This window comes from Polypterus senegalus, chromosome 1 (genome assembly GCF_016835505.1).
Source record: "Polypterus senegalus isolate Bchr_013 chromosome 1, ASM1683550v1, whole genome shotgun sequence".
Classification (NCBI taxonomy): domain Eukaryota; kingdom Metazoa; phylum Chordata; class Cladistia; order Polypteriformes; family Polypteridae; genus Polypterus; species Polypterus senegalus.
Window position 1 is genome coordinate 306,296,168 of NC_053154.1, and position 19,988 is coordinate 306,316,155.

The window sequence follows — 19,988 nt, forward strand, 5'->3', positions numbered from 1 at the left end:
AAGCAGTTTTTATGTAGTTCAGTGATGATCGTTCAAGAAACATTCCTATTAATGCGGCACTCATTCAAGAAAACGTGAGGTCTGTAAACTCTTTTGGGACCTCCCACAACTGGACGACACGCCGAAGTGTGTCCCGAAGTCCGATCTCCCGTCTATGGAAGACTGTTTATCTGTTGCTGGAGCAACAGCAAGCTCAAAGCTATGCTGCATCTCTCTGCCAAAGCAAAATGAAAAGCTATCGGTGGGTAATGCAAGGTAGATTGTAAATGCAGATAACAGGTTTACTTGGTTACTGATCTGGCCACGACCCTGCCCGACTACTGTGTCTGTGTATAGCAGAGTGGCAGATCACTCTACAATAAATAAGTGTGCCGTTCCTGTTTCAAGCGGAATAAAAATTGGTTTTGCTAAAGTACTGTGACTAAGCCTCATGTTTTGGGGTGCAAGACAGTAGGGCTGCAATGATTAGTCGACGTAATCGACGACGCAGACTACAAAAAAATCGTCGATGCGAAATTTTTTTTTTTTTTTATTGTCGACGCGTCATAAACAGAAGCTTTAATTACATGACCGTCTGGGGGCAGTATCGTTTGTTATTGTTTGTCAAGACGCACACAGTCCTACCAACGCAAGCATTCTGGAGCTGTGATGCCGCCGTCTCTCAAGAGATAAGTTTTAGTGAGTAAAGTTAGTGTCACGTGTTAACACTGATGTTTGTACAATACTATGTATATCAAGGTTTCAACAATGATAGTTAACCCCTAATTTTATGAAGTACTTTTATTACTATTCAGTTTGCTATTATTTTCTCTCTTCTCGTCTTTTTAACTCTTAGGCCGGAGTTATACTTCACGCGACGCGACACATGCTGCAGCGGATGCTCCTGCTACGCAAGCGTTATAGTGTTTATACTTGCGTGTGTACTTTACGTAAATCTGGAGGAATCCACCAGGTGGCAGTGCGAGATATCGCGGTGAGAACATGTTCGGCTTCTCTGTGTTGTGAATTGCCTAAAACACCAAATCCATAAATCCAGGGATGTATGTGTCCATTCCAGGAAGCATTGGGCACGAGTGAGAAATAGTCCCTTGACGAGGCCTCAGCTCCTCGCAAGGTGGATACAAGCACACACATACACTAGCGTCATTTTAGCGGCACAAAATCCCCAAATCTGCATATCTTTGGAAGGAAACCAGAGCACAGTGTGGAATACAAGCAGGAAATACCAGCAATATAACTCCCTGCGAGACAGCAGTGCTATCGCTCCGCCACCGTGACACCCCCGTGTGTGTAATTATTCCCCCATGTGTGTATTTATTAACAGTACTCATTATTTAAACGAAATTATATGTAAAATGTAACATACATATTTTAATGCATTTCATCATGAAAGTGATATCAAGTATAAATCTAAAGATTCTAAATGTGCTGAGAGTTGGAATATCATACATTTAATTTGTTCTGTTTGGCGATCTATTGCTGCTTTCCGCTGCTGAAGCAAAATGCCGACATACAGATGCATTTGTGGTGCTTTTATATTCAAGCGTTGCATATTCCCGATCGTAATGACACAATACATTTTAAAAGTTTCACATACCATCTTTTGAGCCATCTATTTTTTATTGTTTTACTTTACCTGCTGTCAGGTCCAAGAAGCTTGTAGCGATTAAAAACTGGGATGACGTTTACAACCGTCTGCTTTAATGATAAAGTAAACTACGAGGTTAAAGTGGACATTTCGAGATTAAAGCCGAAATTTCCACTTTAATCACAAAATACACGTTTTCACTGTGTCCTTTATTTTTTTCTCAGTGGCTCAAATATAACGCTATACATTATGTTGCTGTTGTTAAGTTGCAAAAATTAAAACATAAAAAAGACATATATAAATGGCAGGATACATTTTAAAAGTCTCACATACCATCTTTTGTGCCGTCTATTTTTTTTTTTTTTGCAACTTCACATCGGCTACATAATGTATAGCGCTATATTGAGCCATTCATCAAACAGCAAAGTCGCATCGATCCCGAAGGATCTCCATAGAGGCTTGCTGTCACATGTAGATAGTAAACAGAGACTCTGACGTCACATTCCGACTTTTAGCACACTGCGCCCCTCCCCCCCCCGACTTTTTGCTGGAACTGCAACTCGCGCACGCGTGAAATGAACGCTGGGAACGCGTGGCAGCCATGATGCGTACGCGTTCTGAGCTTGAAGTATAAATGAGCCCTTATGCCTCACACTGAGTCAACTGCACCTTCAATTTCGTTGTTCCTTTGTAAAAGTGACAAAGACAATAAAGATCTATCTATCTAAACAGACACATACTTGAAGGTTAATGCACCCCTGGAAAACAAATACATTTTGGCTGCACTTTTTAAATAAACATCACAATTCACAAAGAAAATGTGAAATTGTAATGGAACGCGTATTTTTTTTCATGCAAAGAGCATCACAATTACTGCAACACTGATCATTTTACACATTGCAAATGAAATGTAAAAACTATAGAATAAAATAAAAAACCTACTGCAACAATCAAGGTGCAACTGACGCCATTGAAAATTCAGTAAACCACAGAGCCAACTGCGCTTAAACTGTCGGCATGCAAACACACAGTGGTAAACGCTGATCATTGCAGGCTCGTCTAGTGCAGAGGCTGAATCCCAAAAACAGTGGTGCTGTAGTTCTGCCAGGGCCTGCAGTGGTCGTAAGCTGGCTGCTCAACAAATATATAGCACTGACTGATTAGCTCCGGCGTGCTGGCAAATTGCCCTGTAAAATATAGCCGGTTGCGGGGGTTCAATGAATGTACGTCGCCAAATATACTTGACCCCTGTGTGCTGGCAAATTGCACTGAGACACGGCTGTAGCCGGATACATCATTCAATGAATATACATGGCCGAATATGCTCGGCTCCAGCGTGCTGTGAAATTGCAGGGAGAAACAACTTTAGCTGGTTGCGGAGTTCAATGAATGTACGTCGCCTAATGTATGTCACCGCATATACTCGGCTTCGGCGCGCTTCCAAATTGCACTGGAAACCAACTCTAGCCGGTTGCAGCGTTCAACAAATGTGCTTTTCCAAATAAACTCGGCACCGTTGTGTTGGCAGTAATTAGCTTATCACATACTTTAGTCCGTTATTTTTTTTATTTTGGCATAATATAGTACATGATGTGATAAACTACAACACTTTTCCTTCAGAGTGTGATGATTAAAACATCTTTGTCTGCAAAATCATTATTGCGTAATCCTGCTACCTCTACTCCCTCTTGAGTGTCTCTTCTCAGCAGCTGGGAACATTGTCTCAAAGAAGAGAGGCAGCCTCACACCAGAGCTTGTCGAAATGCTCACGTTCCTGCACTGCAATCAGGAATACATGAACTGAATCTTTTATAAACTGTACATTGTTTTATTTTATTTGTATTGAAGCTTTATTTAAACTTTTGGACAAAGTTAAATGCACTTGTTTGTTTAAAGACTATGTGCACTTCAGTTTGTATTGTTTAATGTATTTCTTTTTTAACATCTGATCATTGTCAAATTCACATGTTTCACTGGTTATTTTAATTTGATCATTATTCATTTCAATCGTGTTGGAAATGATCATCTATCTGCCGCAGGCAGGTGCTACGTGGGTGACCCCTTGGCCTGGTCCAGCCACTTGGGTCCCCAACAATGAGAATCTTAGAAGCCGGATTACCCTCGTGATTCGTACCACATGGCCGTAGCGCCACAACTGATGCTCCCTCACAATGCAGGTAATGTGCCTCATTCGGGACCCCATGAGCAACCAACTCAAAGTCAAACCAATGGTACCCAATAATTTTCCGGAGAGACACAGTACCAAAGGAGTTCAGTCTTTGTCTCAGGTCACTGGAGAGCGTCCATGTCTACAACCACATAGCAAGACAGAAAGCACCAGGACTCTAAAGACTTGGACCTTCGTCCTTTTGCACAGATATCGGGAGCGCCACACACCCCTTTCCAGCTACCTCATGACCCCCCCATGCTCTCCCAATCCGTCTACTGACTTCACAGGAAAAGTCACCAGAGACATGAATGTCACTGCCAAGGTAAGTAAACCTCTAAACAAGATTAACACTCCATAAACAGACACACTGCTGATGGCTGTGCCTAAGAGGTCATTAAAGGCCTGGATCTTGGTTTTTATACAGGACACTCGCAAGCCCAGACACTCAAGACTCCTCATTCAGTCTCTCGAGTGCCCCGATCAGAGCCTCCATTGACTCCGTGAAGATCACAGCATTGTCAGCAAAGTCAAGATCCGTGAATCTTTCCTTACCAACAGATGCTCCGCAGCCGCTGGCCCCCACGACCTTGCCCAACACCCAGTCCATACAAGCATTGAACAGAGAAGGAACAAGCACACCCCTGACGAACCCCAGAATCAACTGGGAAAAAACAGAGGTCCTGCCTCCACTCTGCACAGAACTCACAGTACCAGTGTACAAGCCGGCCATGATATCCAGCAACCTCGAGGGGATCCCACGAACCCTCAGGATGTCCCACAGGGTAGCTCTATCAACTGAGTCGAACGCTTTGTTAAAATCGACAAAGGCTGCAAAGAAACTCTGCCGATATTCACGTCTGCGCTCCATGAGAACCCTCAAGGATTCTAACATAAGGACATATTTATGTCAGTTTAACAACCTAACAAATGGTTCTTACAAGGAAAAATGTAAAAATTGTTTTATAACTGGTAGTGAAACTTAGATATACCACCATGACCCAATTTCCAAATGACAATCAAAAAAATTGAACCACCGTGATTCTTTGACACCAAAGGCATTCAAGAATCAGGCTTGTGTGGACAAAGTCATCTGTATGATTTGTTACACTGCTGAGTGTGCAATCCATTAGGGCTAAAACTAGTGATTACTTTGAAGGCTGATTAATTTGGCAATTATTTTGTCGATTAATCAATTAGTTGGACTGTCAAAAAAATGCAATTTGCAATTAAACACATTAAGTGCATTAAATACAATCGTTGGGGAAAAAAAAACAGGTCTGTGTAAAATTTACAGGAATGTATTTTATAAAATACTAATTTACTAATAGTAATTTTCAACAAAAAATAAGTTCCTATACAACATTTGAAAATATAGCACTTATGGCTCTCGTTATACAATGAACACACACACACACACACAATTTCCTTAAAAAGACAACAGTTTTCAATAAATTACCTAAAAATCACAATTTGGCTTATGTTTTCAGAATCACATTAAATCAACACTTAAATTATTGTTTTTTTTTTTTTTTGTTCAAGTTTCTATGAAAGAGACAGCAAAGCATCATGTAAATATCTGACCACCACAGAAAACTCTGTTGCACCATCATGCCGTTATTAGGTTTGATTTTTTTTTGTTAAGTCTTGTTTGAAATTAGTTCAGCACAATGAACATGACTGTCATATGTTGGGGAAATGCCCGGGCTATTTTCCTTTTGCAGTAAAACAAGTGGTGTCAGTTGTGTGAAACTCACTTCTTTCTTTATTAAGTAATATGCAGAGTTTATTTTTAACTGAAAGTTCATATCTTTTTGGTTCATCATTTGTCTTTTTTGTGTCTGGAAACCCTTTAACACTGCAGATTCTCTGGCACATTTGCTTGCAGCCAACACACTGTCACAGCCTGCTACGTGCCATTTGCTGTTGGGAGTCTGCTGTTACATTTTCAAATTTGAAACTGTGTGATCCTGCCACAAAATCTGTTTTACCGGTTACAACAGGCTTGCTGCAGCAGCATTTGCACATTATTATGTCTTCCCCAGACTATAAAAGCCACTTAAAATCCAACAACCAAACAGTCTTGAACTTTTGCTTTTCCACCCTCCTATCTTTTGACTTGGAATAAGCGATATGCCTTTCAGTTACAGTTGATGTGCTGTGAGATTCACCACCGCATTCTCGCAGTGTTTTTGATTTCCTTTGCATACTTTACAGATTTTACTTTCCTTTGTAGACTTAAAAAAAAAAAATAATCATTTCTGCTCGGACAGGGACTTCTGCTTCTTCACAGTAATTTTTTGTAAACACGCTAATGTTACAAATGTTTTGAAGTGTTGAATGCAGCACCATAATTTAGTAGATTGACCGTGTCCAAAAAAAAAAAAAAAAACCACACCCAAATATCCATCCATCCATCCATTATCCAACCCGCTATATCCTAACTACAGGGTCATGGGGGTCGGCCAGAGCCAATCCCAGCCAACACATGGCGCAAGGCAGGAAAAAAACCCCGGGCAGGGAACCAGTCCACCACAGAGCACACACACACACACACACCTCCACACACTAGGGACACTTTAGAATCGCAATGCACCTAACCTGCATGCCTTTGGACTATGGAAGGAAACCGGAGTGCCCGGAGGAAACCCACACAGATACATGGAGAACACGCAAACTCAGGAGGATGCAGGAAGCAAACCTGGATCTCCTAACTGCAAAGTAGCAGCGCTACCCACTGCGTCACTGTGCCGCCCACATTCAAATATGGCAAAGGAAAATCTGAAAGTGTACTAGTTAGTGGCTAATAAAACATATTTTTAGTTGCCAAATATAAAATTCTGTTGCATATGCTAGTGTTATATTCACATTGTAAAGAGCTAGACTATAGCGTTCATATACAGGTGCTGGTCATAAAATTAGAATATCATGACAAAGTTGATTTATTTCAGTAATTCCATTCAAAAAGTGAAACTTGTATATTAGATTCATTCATTACACACAGACTGATGTATTTCAAATGTTTATTTCTTTTAATTTTGATGATTATAACTGACAACTAATGAAAGTCCCAAATTCAGTACCTCGGAAAATTAGAATATCAATTAAGACCAATGCAAAAAAAGGATCTTTAGAAATGTTGGCCAACTGAAAGGTATGAACATGAAAAGTATGAGCATGTACAGCACTCAATATTTAGTTGGGGCTCCTTTGGCCTGGACTACTGCAGCAATGCGGTGTGGCATGGAGTCGATCAGTCTGTGGCACTGCTCAGGTGTTATGAGAGCCCATGTTGCTCTGATAGTGGCCTTCAGCTCTTCTGAATTGTTGGGTCTGGCATACTGCATCTTCCTCTTCACAATACCCCATAGATTTTCTATGGGGTTAAGGTCAGGCGAGTTTGCTGGCCAGTCAAGCACAGGGATACCATGGTCCTTAAACCAGGTACTGGTAGTTTTGGCACTTTGTGCAGGTGCCAGGTCCTGTTGGAAAATGAAATCTGCATCTCCATAAAGTTCGTCAGCAGCAGGAAGCATGAAGTGCTCTAAAACTTCCTGGTTTGACAGCTGCGTTGACCTTGGACCTCAGAAAACACAATGGACCAACACCAGCAGATGACATGGCACCCCAAACCATCACTGACTGTGAAAACTTTACACTGGACCTCAAGCAACGTGGGTTCTGTGCCTCTCCTCTCTACCTCCAGACTCTGGGACCTTGACTTTCAAAGGAAACGCAAAATTTACTTTCATCTGAGAACATAACTTTGGAGCACTCAGCAGCAGTCCAGTCCTTTTTGTCTTTAGCCCAGGCGAGATGCTTCTGACGCGGTCTCTTGTTCAAGAGTGGCTTGACACAAGGAATGCGACAGCTGAAACCCATGTCTTGCATACATCTGTGTGTGGTGGTTCTTGAAGCACTGACTCCAGCTGCAGTCCACTCTTTGTGAAGCTCCTCCACAGTTTTGAATGGGTTTTGTTTCACAATCCTCTCCAGACTGTGGTTATCCCTATTGCTTGTACTCTTTTTTTTTCTACCTAATCTTGTCCTTCCCTTCGCCTCTCTCTTAATGTGCTTGGACACAGAGCTCTGTGAACAGCCAGCCTCTTTAGCAAGGACCTTTTTTGTCTTGCCCTCCTTGTGCAAGGTGTCACAGGTCATCTTTTGGACAACTGTCAAGTCAGCTGTCTTCCCCATGATTGTGTAGCCTACAGAACTAGACTGAGAGACCATTTAAAGGCTTTTGCAGGCATTTTGAGTTAATTAGCTGATTAGAGTGTGGCACCAGGTGTCTTCAATATTGAACCTTTTCACAATATTCTAATTTTCCGAGATATTGAATTTGGGACTTTCATTAGTTGTCAGTCATAATCATCAAAATTAAAAGAAATAAACATTTGAAATACATCAGTCGGTGTGTAATGAATGAATCTAATATACAAGTTTCACTTTTTGAATGAAATTACTGAAATAAATCAACTTTGTCATGATATTCTAATTTTATGACCAGCACCTGTATCTGTATCACATAACGCTGAAGTAACATTCAGTTTACTGGAATGATGGCGCGTATTTCTCCTCCACAGAGCCTGTAATAATATGATTTGTATTCAAATGTTTGTGCATCTCTGTTGTGCTCTTGTGCCATACAAGGTCAAACATTCATATTTTGCAAGTCACAACCATTTCCTTCTACATTCAGAGTAAAGTGCTCCTAAGCTCTTAGGTCACACTGTATTCTCCTTTTTCAAATTTATTCACAACTGAATGAAGTAGTGACGTAATTGCGCAGCACAAAATACTAAGCCTAATGACATAACCAACTAATCGATGAAAGTGATTGTTGCCAACATTCTTAATAATCAAGTACGGAAAATGGAAAGGAAAGAGGTCAACTATTCCTATTATCATTCATGACAACACTTTGGCTCATATTGCAGGAGCTGGACAGGTTGCTCTGTGACACCTGTGGATTCCAACAGATTACACAATTCTCTAGACACATCCTTGTGTTACTACCACCTGTTGCCATGTCTGAAGGGCTAAAACTGTGGCAGGCACTAAATCAATGACAATGACACTTTGCACACATGGAGGAAAAAAATACTTTATCAAAGTGGCATAATAATGCTTTGTGAAAATTATAACAAGCGAGTTAGTGTTTACAGAGATTATGTTAAAAAGTAAAAATACACAGATTTTCCATCCATTGCCCTCCGTTCAAATCCCAGCTCAAGCACTGCCTGTGCAAATGTAACATTTTTATCCCATGTATACATGGAATTTTTTTTAAATGTGTTAAAACTGTCCCTCTGTGACTGAAATCATGGGTGAACACATGAGCATGCTCTGCAATTTTACTGTTATCTGCCATTGACGAAACCTGATTGATAGTTACCTGAATCAATCGCACATTTGGGGATTATATTATTTCCATTGTTGCCTTATGTTGATCATCTCGAAATTCACCCATGAAGACAACGGTGCATTCTGGGCAACATTCTTGAAAAGAACACCACATATAATAGTCACATATAAAGACCTATGCAGCATATTGGAGCCGATTAAGCTTCATATATATAATCTGAGATAGATAAATCAATCAAAACTGTTATCTCCTAAGAATGCCAATTTCTGTATGATGCCAATCCAATTTTTTTAAGCAGAGTGGACGCGTTGCTTGGGTTATATGTGCCAAAGGACACTACTCAAAACATAGTATGTATGTATTCTATCAAAGCTGTCGAGTTGTAGCAACACTACTGTATTTTAACATACAGCCTATTTTTACCAATATTTAATTGCTTTGGTTATGAAATAAATTTTTTGCCCCATATAAAATTTGTCATGCTGATTTCGAAGGAAAATAGACATCAATTTCTAGATGCTACATGCAACTTTCCAAAGTATATACAATGCACACACGTGAAACAGAGCAGGTACTGTAAACTGTATAAGTGGAATATTTAATATTAATATACTTAATTTGGTTTCTAAAAACTGACATCTATGACAGATGTAAACAAAACTTCTATTTTGTTGTTTGCGGTCCAATAAATAAGAATTAACATGTTACATCAATTATTTTTTTAACAACAAAGTATACAAAGCATTAAGCAGTCGCTCTATAATTAAACATACTACATTCCATACTTCATGTGTCTCAAAAAATGGACTGGCTGCTACCGATTATGATGGAGCTTCACACCTTTTTACGGCGACAGCTTCAAGTACCAAAAGGAGACAGGCAAGCTTCGATGAAGTCAACAGTGGTAGGTGTGGTGCTGCGCAGCCTTACAAGAGACGGAGCTAACTAGAGCCGAACGAGAAAGAAGGATGTAGCAGTATGAGGAGTTAATTGAATTACTATGAAACTTTTGTTTTTGGTCCTTTGCATTATAGCAAAATCGTAACGGCTCGATGGAAATACTGAAAACGGAATGATTGGGTTCTGAAATGCAAAGCCCGCTGCGCTAATAAGAGTCGAAGAGAAGTCGAAAAAGTCGCGAGGGAGATAACTCAGGGGCGACATTATCAATACAGCTGTACATTCTAGCGTCTTCGAGTCAAACATCTGGCCACTGCTGTGGAAAATATGCCATGTCAAGTATACAGCCTTTCAGGGTACAAATTTCTGCTAAAATTTCCGCGCACTGTCGAGGCTGCAGCTGAACTTAAGCGTGTAAACCTAAGCACACAAAAAGAGACCACGCAGCAGGGAAAGCGTGTTCCGCAAGGCGTACAACAACTTGAATAACCTTTCTGTTTCGGAGATAGAAGCACAGCTCCAATATTTGCAGTGTCAGTTTCACTCTCGGTTCATTTTTGTTACTGACACTGGATAAATACATCGACATAGCCCCCGGTCTTACCTGCTCGTTCGGGCACTTAAACCATAACAGCCTCCTAATTCCGTCACCTCTGACAGCAGCTATCTGAAAAGATTCTTGGTGTCTGTGTACATTTCACAGCAAGAAATCCTAGAACTCCGCTTTATTACGATAACGGGAAGATTTTGGTTGTCTCTTCTAGAACCACTTCGGACTAATCAACGATGACGCACCCACTGCGCTCCCGGATGTGACGGCACTGTTGTAACGCCCACTGCAAGCAATCGACGCGGTAACGATTCGAGAACAAACTGGCGAGTCTCTGGTAAGTTCTAGATGCGCGTGCCCAAAAGTGCGCGTTGAGAAACGTAACACCAGTGCGCACGCGCAGTCACCAGAAGAAAAGCAACAAGCTATCAGACTGCAGATTAACTGTTACAGAGTTAGGTATAGTTTTTGGAGTAGTTACGTGATATTTAGATTTAGTATATTTAGTTTAATATCAATATTTGAATACGGTAATGTCACGCTACTATGCTTTAATGATGAAGGTATTTAAATATAGACAAGGAATTCATAAATGGGCAAAACGTCTTAAGCGTAAGCCGCCCAATTTCGGTGTGTTAATATGAAATGTATTGATATACTTCTTGAGGTAGGCAATCATAAAAAACAAGAATAGTTGCATCAGATATTTGAAATATTAGTGTTACGTTTTAAATGTTTAAAGTCTAAATATCTTCGAGTATAATTGAAAAAATAGAATCATATTCAGAATCACTGGACTTGAAATAGTCTAAGCTTGTATAAGACAGAAACACATTCCGCACATCAATGGATAGAGGAATATTCAAAGTTTGGTCCTATAGTCCTTGAGGTTGCACACATTCAACGTGAGCACCATTGTGTAGCATGACAAACATCAAAACGATAGACCATTTCTTGCCACACACGAGTTAACTGGTCCCTAGTTACTGAATTCACAGCTTCCTTAATTTGATCTTGCAGATCTTGAAGATTCACAGGCATAGGTGGAACAAACACTCTTTCTTTAATGTAGCCCCATAGATCAAAATCACAGGGGGTTAGGTCTGGAGACCTGGGAGGCCATTGACGATGAGCAAGATCTTGTTGTCCACCTCTTCCAATCCAATTGCACTTGAACAATGGACTCACACTTCACAAATTGCTGCACTCAAAATGATTTGTCTTGTGGTGTTGTCAACAATTTAATTCTAAACTGTGAAACAGTCCTTGGTGGCATTCACTGGTACTTTTAGGCAGGCTTTTAAACATTCCTCTATCCAGTGATGTGCAGAATGTGTTTGTCTTATACACCTTGTTTGAAACACAAATTTTGAAATCTGCTTTTTCATTTTGAATAGTCCACTATGTTGCTACAAACCACAGATTCCCAACAGGGCACACTGGGAATTGAAGTTTGAAGCCCTATTGAGTTCCGGGGGTATCAAACTCCAGCTCCGTGCTTCTGGACCATACTTACAGGACACTGGAAGTACTCCCAGGTTGTACATAAAAGAAGCCGGTTGCCTCAGCTCCAGGAGCCACACTCAGGCATGAGGAAGGAGGACAAAGTTTGTTGGAGGAGCGGAGGTGGAGAGATAACAGAGGAAGAGAGAAGAAGAAGAAAGACAGAATTACAGAGGAAAACAAAGGATTGCTATACAGTACTTGTGCTTGTGACTGAGGTGTGAAACACTTACTTGAGAGTTTCCTATGATACACAATAATAAAATCCTCTTGTTTGCTCTGACTTGTGCCTGAACCTGTCTGTGTTGGGTGTTTGGGGAGATGGAGCGCCCCCTGCAGGCCACAATATCTGTTTTATGAATATGTGCATTTATTTTGTATACTATTTTTGCATTTTTTTCTTACCTAGTTTTTTTGTATGTAACAACTTCTTTGACATCTTGTAAATAACTGAACTACAGCTGTCATATGAAAATGTGCTATAGAAATAAATGTTGCTTTAAGACATCATATGTAATTTAATTTCCCTATACTGAAAGTAACAAAAGCATGTCCAATAAAAGTAAAACTTTCTAGCAAAAGGAGATCGAAAGCCCTACCTGAGATGTAATTAGGCTTTTCTGATGTTTCCTTTTGATCTAGCGGATTCATACATGTTTTGCTGCTCTTGAAATTTTCTTTCCATCTCTTCACATCTCTCTATAGATTCAGCAACCTGTTTCTCCCACAGTGCAGCACCTTGAGTTAATAGTAATAATTGTTTTTGTTCCTATTAATGTTAAAAACAAAATATTACTGTATGTATTAAATGTATGTGCATACACCAGTGTTTCCCAACCTCAGTCCGGGGGGGTGGGGATATACTGTGGCTGCAGGTTTTTATTCCAACCAGATTCCTAATCAGTGACAACACCTGATAACACTGATCTCATTTAATTAGCGAGTATTACTTTTCTTTTATTCTACATTCAGAAAAGCACAGCAGCATGATTTGTACATTTATGAGACATTTAGAAATATTTCTGCTTTTCCAATCGATTTAAATGCTTAACTCTCTTTTGTTGATTTCATTTTATTTTGCCCTTTCTCTGTGCAGTTTCCCCCTTCGTTGTATCTTATTAATGACAATTAAAAAATGAGCAGAGCAGACACGCTGGCAAATAACACAGAATAATCAAAGGCTGCAACTACTTTAGCATCAGACCCATTAATTAGTAAATAATGGATTAATTAAACAATTAGAACACCTAGAAAAGTAGAATGAAAATCAAGATTAAAATATTGTTAAAAAGAAAAAAATACATTATTTCCATATAACTGCTTGGTCCATTTTATATATATATATATATATATATATATATATATATATATATATATATATATATATATATATATATATATATATATATATATTTACCAAACATAGTTTTCTAATTTCTATATTATTCCCAAAACACAGAACTTGGGAAATAACACAGCACTTAATTAGCCCTGGAGTCCAATTAAAAACAGAAGCTGGTTAGAACAAAAACCTGCAGCCACAGTGTGCCCCCAGGACTGAGGTTGGGAAACACTGGCCTGCTCTATATGTAGTTTACATAAGTCCTATCATAAAATCTAAAAAATTATTCAAATACAGAGTATGCTATTATTAATCATGAACAATCATGTTTACATTTTAATTTGCTCATATAAAAGCACAAGTCCAATGTTTTTAACTTGCCACCTTATAATCCCAGCATCCTGGCTTTGATTCCTGTGTGTGGATGTTACCCATGAGCAGTTTGCATGCTTTCTCTGCTCCTGTATGGGATTTCTTCTGGGAGCTCTGGTTCATAAAATGTTGAGGTTAAATTAACTGGCAATTTTAAGTTGACCTCCATGTGCATTGGCTGGCCACTGCTTTCAGTCCAATTTAGCCAGGACAGCCTCTGGCCATCCTTAACCCTGAATTTGATTAAGTGGGTTTGACACTGTTGTGTAACATGTAAAAATATTTTTAAAGGAAAAGATAAATAATAACTATGAAGGAGTGATCCAGTGATGTTCCTCTGACCCAAAATAAAACTAAGTATGCTTAAATATACTAAATAATGCATTTAATAAGTGGAACAAACACAAAGTAGTAACAATGAATACAGGGAGTACAGAAAAAAGAAAATCAAAACTGTTTAACAGTTGCAGCTTATTCATGTTTATATATAGCAAGTATGGTGACTTGACATGTTTTCTACCTCCTAGTATCACAAAGACCCCCACAACACTCACCTCCCAATATCCTCATTCACTCCCTCTTTCTACCATCTGTTTTTCCCACCACTTGAGCTCTTGCCTGTTTTCTTTTCCCAAATCAAAACTCAGTTAACCTGAGGACTTACACCCCATAATTGCACAATTATCTCAAGATTTCTTCAAGTGGCATGATCTGGCATTATATTTGTATTTGGTAGTGTACAGAGTGAAGAGAAACGGAGGCAGGACTATTGCCTCTGGTGCTCCAGTGTTACTCACATCCATATCAGACCCAGTCTCTGAGTCTTACCAACTGTGGTCTGTCCGCCAGGTAGTCCATTATCTAGGACATGCTAGGCTCATCCACCTGCATATCTCTGAGCCTATCCCTTAACATGGATGGCTGGATGTTATTGAAGGAGCTGGAGAAATCAAAACAAATAATGCTCAGAGTGCTGACAGCTTTGTTCACATAGGAGTGAGCCTTGTGGAGCTGACACATAATTCTTCTGCTACAATCTTTTTCCGACAGGCAAATTTCAGTGGGCTCAGGTGGCCAACCATAAGAGGACTCATATAGCCCAGGACCAACCTCTCAAGAGGTCTTCACGATATCAGACCTAAGTGCGACTGGTCTGTAGTCAGGAGGTGCTTTAATTTAAACTATCCTATGGCATTTTATTGGTATTGTAATTATCTAATTTTTAATCCCCGGCCTTCAAAACTGTGTGATCTTACCCGCACTTTCAAATATCCATTTTTAATTTATTTGCCTATACATCTTTCATAACTTAACTCCATCCATCCATATTCATTAACTGATTATTTGTATATAGAGTTGCATTTAGATGAAAATATTCCTATTTTCTGTTTCCTGCTCATACTCATAGGAAGGAGGTACCTTTCAGACAAAAAATTTCCAAAGCATGTCAGTCAAACCCTGAGGCACTCACACCATACATGGGCATTGAGTCTCTAGAGTAAACTTCACTCAGAAAGCATATTAACATGTTTGCCTTTGAAGTCTCAAAAATCTATTAATTTTGTAGAAAAAAAACAAGATAAGACACTTAGTTTAAGTGTAGTCTTATAATTCTCTGTAAATCATAAGGTCAAGGATTTATTCCTCACCGCTCTCTGTATTATCCTGAGTATGTCATTTAACCTAAATACTCTACTGTTTATTAGATATGGAAGCTAATACTACTTGTGATTTGTAAGTCACTTTATACAGTATATGTGTCAATGCTGACTGTGAAATCACAGTTATAGAGTTGGCTTTTTTTGGCAAAGTCAGTTTTACAAAATTCTTATCTGAGTCCCAAGTACTTTAATAAGTAAGACTGAAATTCCAGCTGTGACATCTGTCAGCTTTTTAGTGGCTCACACACTAAAAAAAACATACACCAACTTCTAATGTAATTTGGTTTGAACTTAATTTTAGAATGAAGTGGTTGCAATGAATACACTGGGGCTCTACATGTTTTGAAGAACAGGGCAAGAGCAAGACATGCAAATAAAATTATAGAACTATCTTCAGTGTCAGTGCAGCTGTGAACCACAGGGTGTATATAAACAAACCCCGGGCAGGGCGCCAGCCCACCACAGATATATATATTGTCAGAGATGGCAGGGGTGGCAACCTGGCCGGGACGCCCAGGAGGAACAGAGGAGGCTTTGTGCCTTCCCCAGAACATGTGGGGGCGACTGCCCTGGTACCTTTAGGGGACATGGGTGCAAAGCTTTGAAGCACAACACTGTAGGGGCCCGTGGTCACCGCCAGGGGGCGCCCCTATGCTTTTGGAGCCCTGGAACTCAGTACTTCTGCCACACCCAGAAGTGCTGGAGGGAAGATGAGCAGGGACACCCTAAGTGCTTCCGGGGATGCAGCTGGCACTTCCGCCACACTGGGGTTTGTCGGCGGGAGATTGCCGAAACACACCTGGAGCACAACCAGGTGCTTATAAAAGGGGCCGCCTCCCTTCATGTGATGACTTGAGTCGGGTGGAAGATGGCCAAGGTCTGGGAGGAGATCAGGAGGCGGCCTGAAGAGTGAAGGCATTATTGTGTTGTGGCCAGGACTTTGGGGTTGTGTGGCACTTATAATTAATGTATAATAAATGTGTGTTGGGTGACATGAACGTGTCCGCCTGTCTGTGTCCGGGCCGGCTACTATATATATATATATATATATATATATATATATATATATATATATATATATATATTGTGAGCGGCACCGGGCACAGACAGGCGGACATGTTGTTGTAAAACCACCACGTTTATTAAACACAATAATAATGGTCACTAAGACCCCAGCCAATGGTCACTCAGACCTCAGTCCGTGCACAAACCCCAAATAGTCCTCCAAAGCCTGGCCACAATGCCTTTCTTGGGCGCCTCCACACTCCTCTTGCCGTCCTACTTCCACCCGACTCCAGCCTCGAATGAAGGGAGGCGGCCCCTTTATACAGGACCGGATGAGCCCCAGGTGTTCCCGGCATTCCTCCTCTAGCCACGCCCCAGCGTGGCGGAAGTGCCGGCTGTTCTCCGGCAGCTCTCGGGTATCCTCAAAGTCTTCCCCAGCACTTCCTGGTGTGGCGGGAGTGCTGGGGAAACAAGTCCCAAGGCATTGGGGCCTCCTGGCGGTGACCACGGGCCCCTACAGGGAAGGGCTTCCATGCCCTTGACCCGTGGCCCCAAAGCAACCGGAAGGCAAACCCCGTGATCCAGGCAGGGCTCTGACCCTCTTCCGGTCCCTCCTGGCGCCCCGGCGGGTCATGGCCCCTGGCATCCCTGACAGTGCCCCACAGCCAGCGAAGACCACTCGTGGGCAAGAGCGACCTGTCCAGCGAGGGCAGCAGAGCCCAAGCGGGCCCCACTCGAGGATAGCGGGGTCCGGCCCCACACTCCTAGCAGGGACAGGGCGGAGACACAATCCGAGCACCAGCCCTTGGTGCATCCCTGTGCCTCGCACAGGTTGTGCTCCCCTTTACCGACACCCGGGGCCTCCTCGTCGGCACCCCTCCGAGACCTCCAGCGCCCCTTTGGTCCGAGCCACTCGTTCCCCGTAGGCTCCTCCAGCTGTGGCGCAGCTGCGCACCGGCAGAGAACATTCCGCTGGCGGCCCGACATCAGAGGGCTGTTCCGCCACGAAGGGTTCCTTCAGCCGCCGGGTCCGTCCCTACAAAGAGAACACAGGGCAGAACCGCTGCCAAAGCACCCAGCTCGTGCCATGCACGGGCAGCGTTCCCCCCTCCAATCACCCCGGCACTTGCCTGATCGGCACCCTCTCCGCGGCTTCCGTGTCCCTCTCGATGATGGAGTCGTCGGCACCGCCTGCTCTCTCTCTGCCTGCCTCAGGGATTCCCTCTGCTCTCCCAGAGGGCAGCCAGCCGTCCGCGTGCACCCAGCAACGCGTCTCACCATATTGGAGGAAGCGGCACCCAGCCGCTTAATCCTCCCTTCACTCTCGGGCGCCTTGGCGGTGTGCGACTCAGATAACCAACGCGAGCCCCTGTCCGTCTGCGTCCCCTTCATATCGGAGGAATCGGCACCCAGCCCTTTATTCCTCCGTTCACTCTGGGGCGCCATGGCGGTTTGAGACTCCTTATGGAATAAAAGGCGCCTCTGTCCCGTCTGCGTCCCTATAGTGCGGCGCAAGACCGCAGCCGACTTCGGCGGGCGCTAGGACCCGGGGCACTTAGCAGCCCGTGTCCATTCAGCGTCCTCACGGACTCCCCCCTCGCCGCGCATACAGCCCGCGGCGCCCTCCTGTCGGAGGGCTGCTTACTCGGAACTGATCGTTGTCATCACAGCCTTTTCAGCAGACCCTCCCGTATGCTTTACGGAGTCGGCTGTACTCACCGTCTCCGCTGTACCTCTCCGGCTGGAGATTCCAGCGTCGCGCCGTCCGTTGTTGATTGAAACGTTCTCAGCGCCGCGAGCGCCTTCCTCTCCAGTTCCAGCACCTCAGCCCGGAGGGCACATAGCACCTGCAACACACGCTGCCCGGCGGGCTGAAGGGACACCCCCAGCTCCGCCTAAGCAGCCGGCAAAGACGGGAAGTGAAGCGGCGGAGCCTACCTTTCTGTCAGCCTCCAGCGCCGCCACTTCCTGTGGGCCTTCTCCTCCGGCCCAATCGGGTCTCCCCTGCCCGTGATGGACATTCCTTGGTCCGCCTCTCTGCAGTCATCGGCGGGCCCGCAAGACACACCGCCCAATGGCGTGCCTGTCAGGGGAGGGACTTCTGGTCCGGCCATCTTGCCTCCCCTTCTGCGGTGGCGGCGTGCCTGCCGGCAGCCCTGCTGTTGCCAGCGCCTTCGAGCTGCAGCGTCTCCTCCTCCACAGCCCTCGCGGCTGCCGCCCGCTGCGGAGCCCGCAGACCAGCATCGCCTGCCACCGGCGTGGATCCGGGAGGTCCCTGCCTGCAAAAGAAAACACGCCCGGACCCCATGGGCGGCTGCGCTAGGCAGGGAACTCACCTTCGGACTCGTCAAACCGAGGACACTTCCTCGGCGTGGCCTTTCTTGGCGCCATGCGGTCCCGGCGCCTTCAGCAGCGGCCTGCTTGTAGGAGACCGCTGCACTCGTTGTAAACACGCCACCTGCCGCATCAGGGAAACATGGCCTTCCTGCGGACCCCTGGCGGTCCGTGGGGTTCCTTTACCCAGCGGGGCTGTGTGCACGCAGCACCAGCGATGCGTGGGTGGGGTCCCCTGCTGCACGGGCCGTCCACAACAATATTTTTAGATCAGGTCTCCGCCTTGAAACAGGCGGAGCATCCTGCCGACTACGCCAGATGTGAACGGCACCCGGGCACAGACAGGCGGACATGTTGTTGTAAAACCACCACACGTTTATTAAACACAATAATAATGGTCACTAAGACCCCAGCCAATGGTCACTCAGACCTCAGTCACGTGCACAAACCCCAAATAGTCCTCCAAAGCCTGGCCACAATGCCTTTCTTCGGGCCGCCTCCACACTCCTCTTGCTTCGTCCTACTTCCACCCGACTCCAGCCTCGAATGAAGGGAGGCGGCCCTTTATACAGGACCGGATGAGCCCCAGGTGTTCCCGGCATTCCTCCTCTAGCCACGCCCCAGCGTGGCGGAAGTGCGGCTGTTCTCCGGCAGCTCTCGGGTATCCTCAAAGTCTTCCCCAGCACTTCCTGGTGTGGCGGGAGTGCTGGGGAAACAAGTCCCAAGGCATTGGGGCCTCCTGGCGGTGACCACGGGCCCCTACAGGGAAGGGCTTCCATGCCCTTGACCCGTGGCCCCAAAGCAACCGGAAGGCAAACCCCGTGATCCAGGCAGGGCTCTGACCCTCTTCCGGTCCCTCCTGGCGTCCCGGCGGGTCATGGCCCCTGGCATCCCTGACATATATATATATATATATATATATATATATATATATATATATATATATATATATATAAACTGCTCAAAAAATTAAAGGAACACTTTGAAAACACATCAGATCTCAATGGGAAAAAGAAATCCCCTGGATATCTATACTGATATAGACTGGGTAATATGTTAGGAGCGAAAGGATGCCACATCGTTTGATGGAAATGAAAATGATCAACCTACAGAGCCCTGAATTCAAAGGCGCCCCAAAAACAGAGTGAAAAATTATGTGGCAGGCTAGTCCGTTTTGCCAAAATTTAATTGCAGCAAC

At 43.5% G+C, this 19,988-nt stretch overlaps 1 protein-coding gene across 2 annotated transcripts in view; it reads right to left on the bottom strand.

Moving 5' to 3' along the window:
• herc4 (HECT and RLD domain containing E3 ubiquitin protein ligase 4) overlaps positions 1–10,794 on the bottom strand; it is a 136,173-nt gene extending 125,379 nt beyond the window's left edge. For both annotated transcript variants that reach the window (XM_039735140.1, XM_039735133.1), the window contains exon 1: positions 10,628–10,794. The gene's annotated coding sequence lies outside the window, so the exon portion shown is untranslated. The remainder of the gene's footprint in view (positions 1–10,627) is intronic.
• Between the last annotated feature and the right edge of the window lie 9,194 nt (positions 10,795–19,988).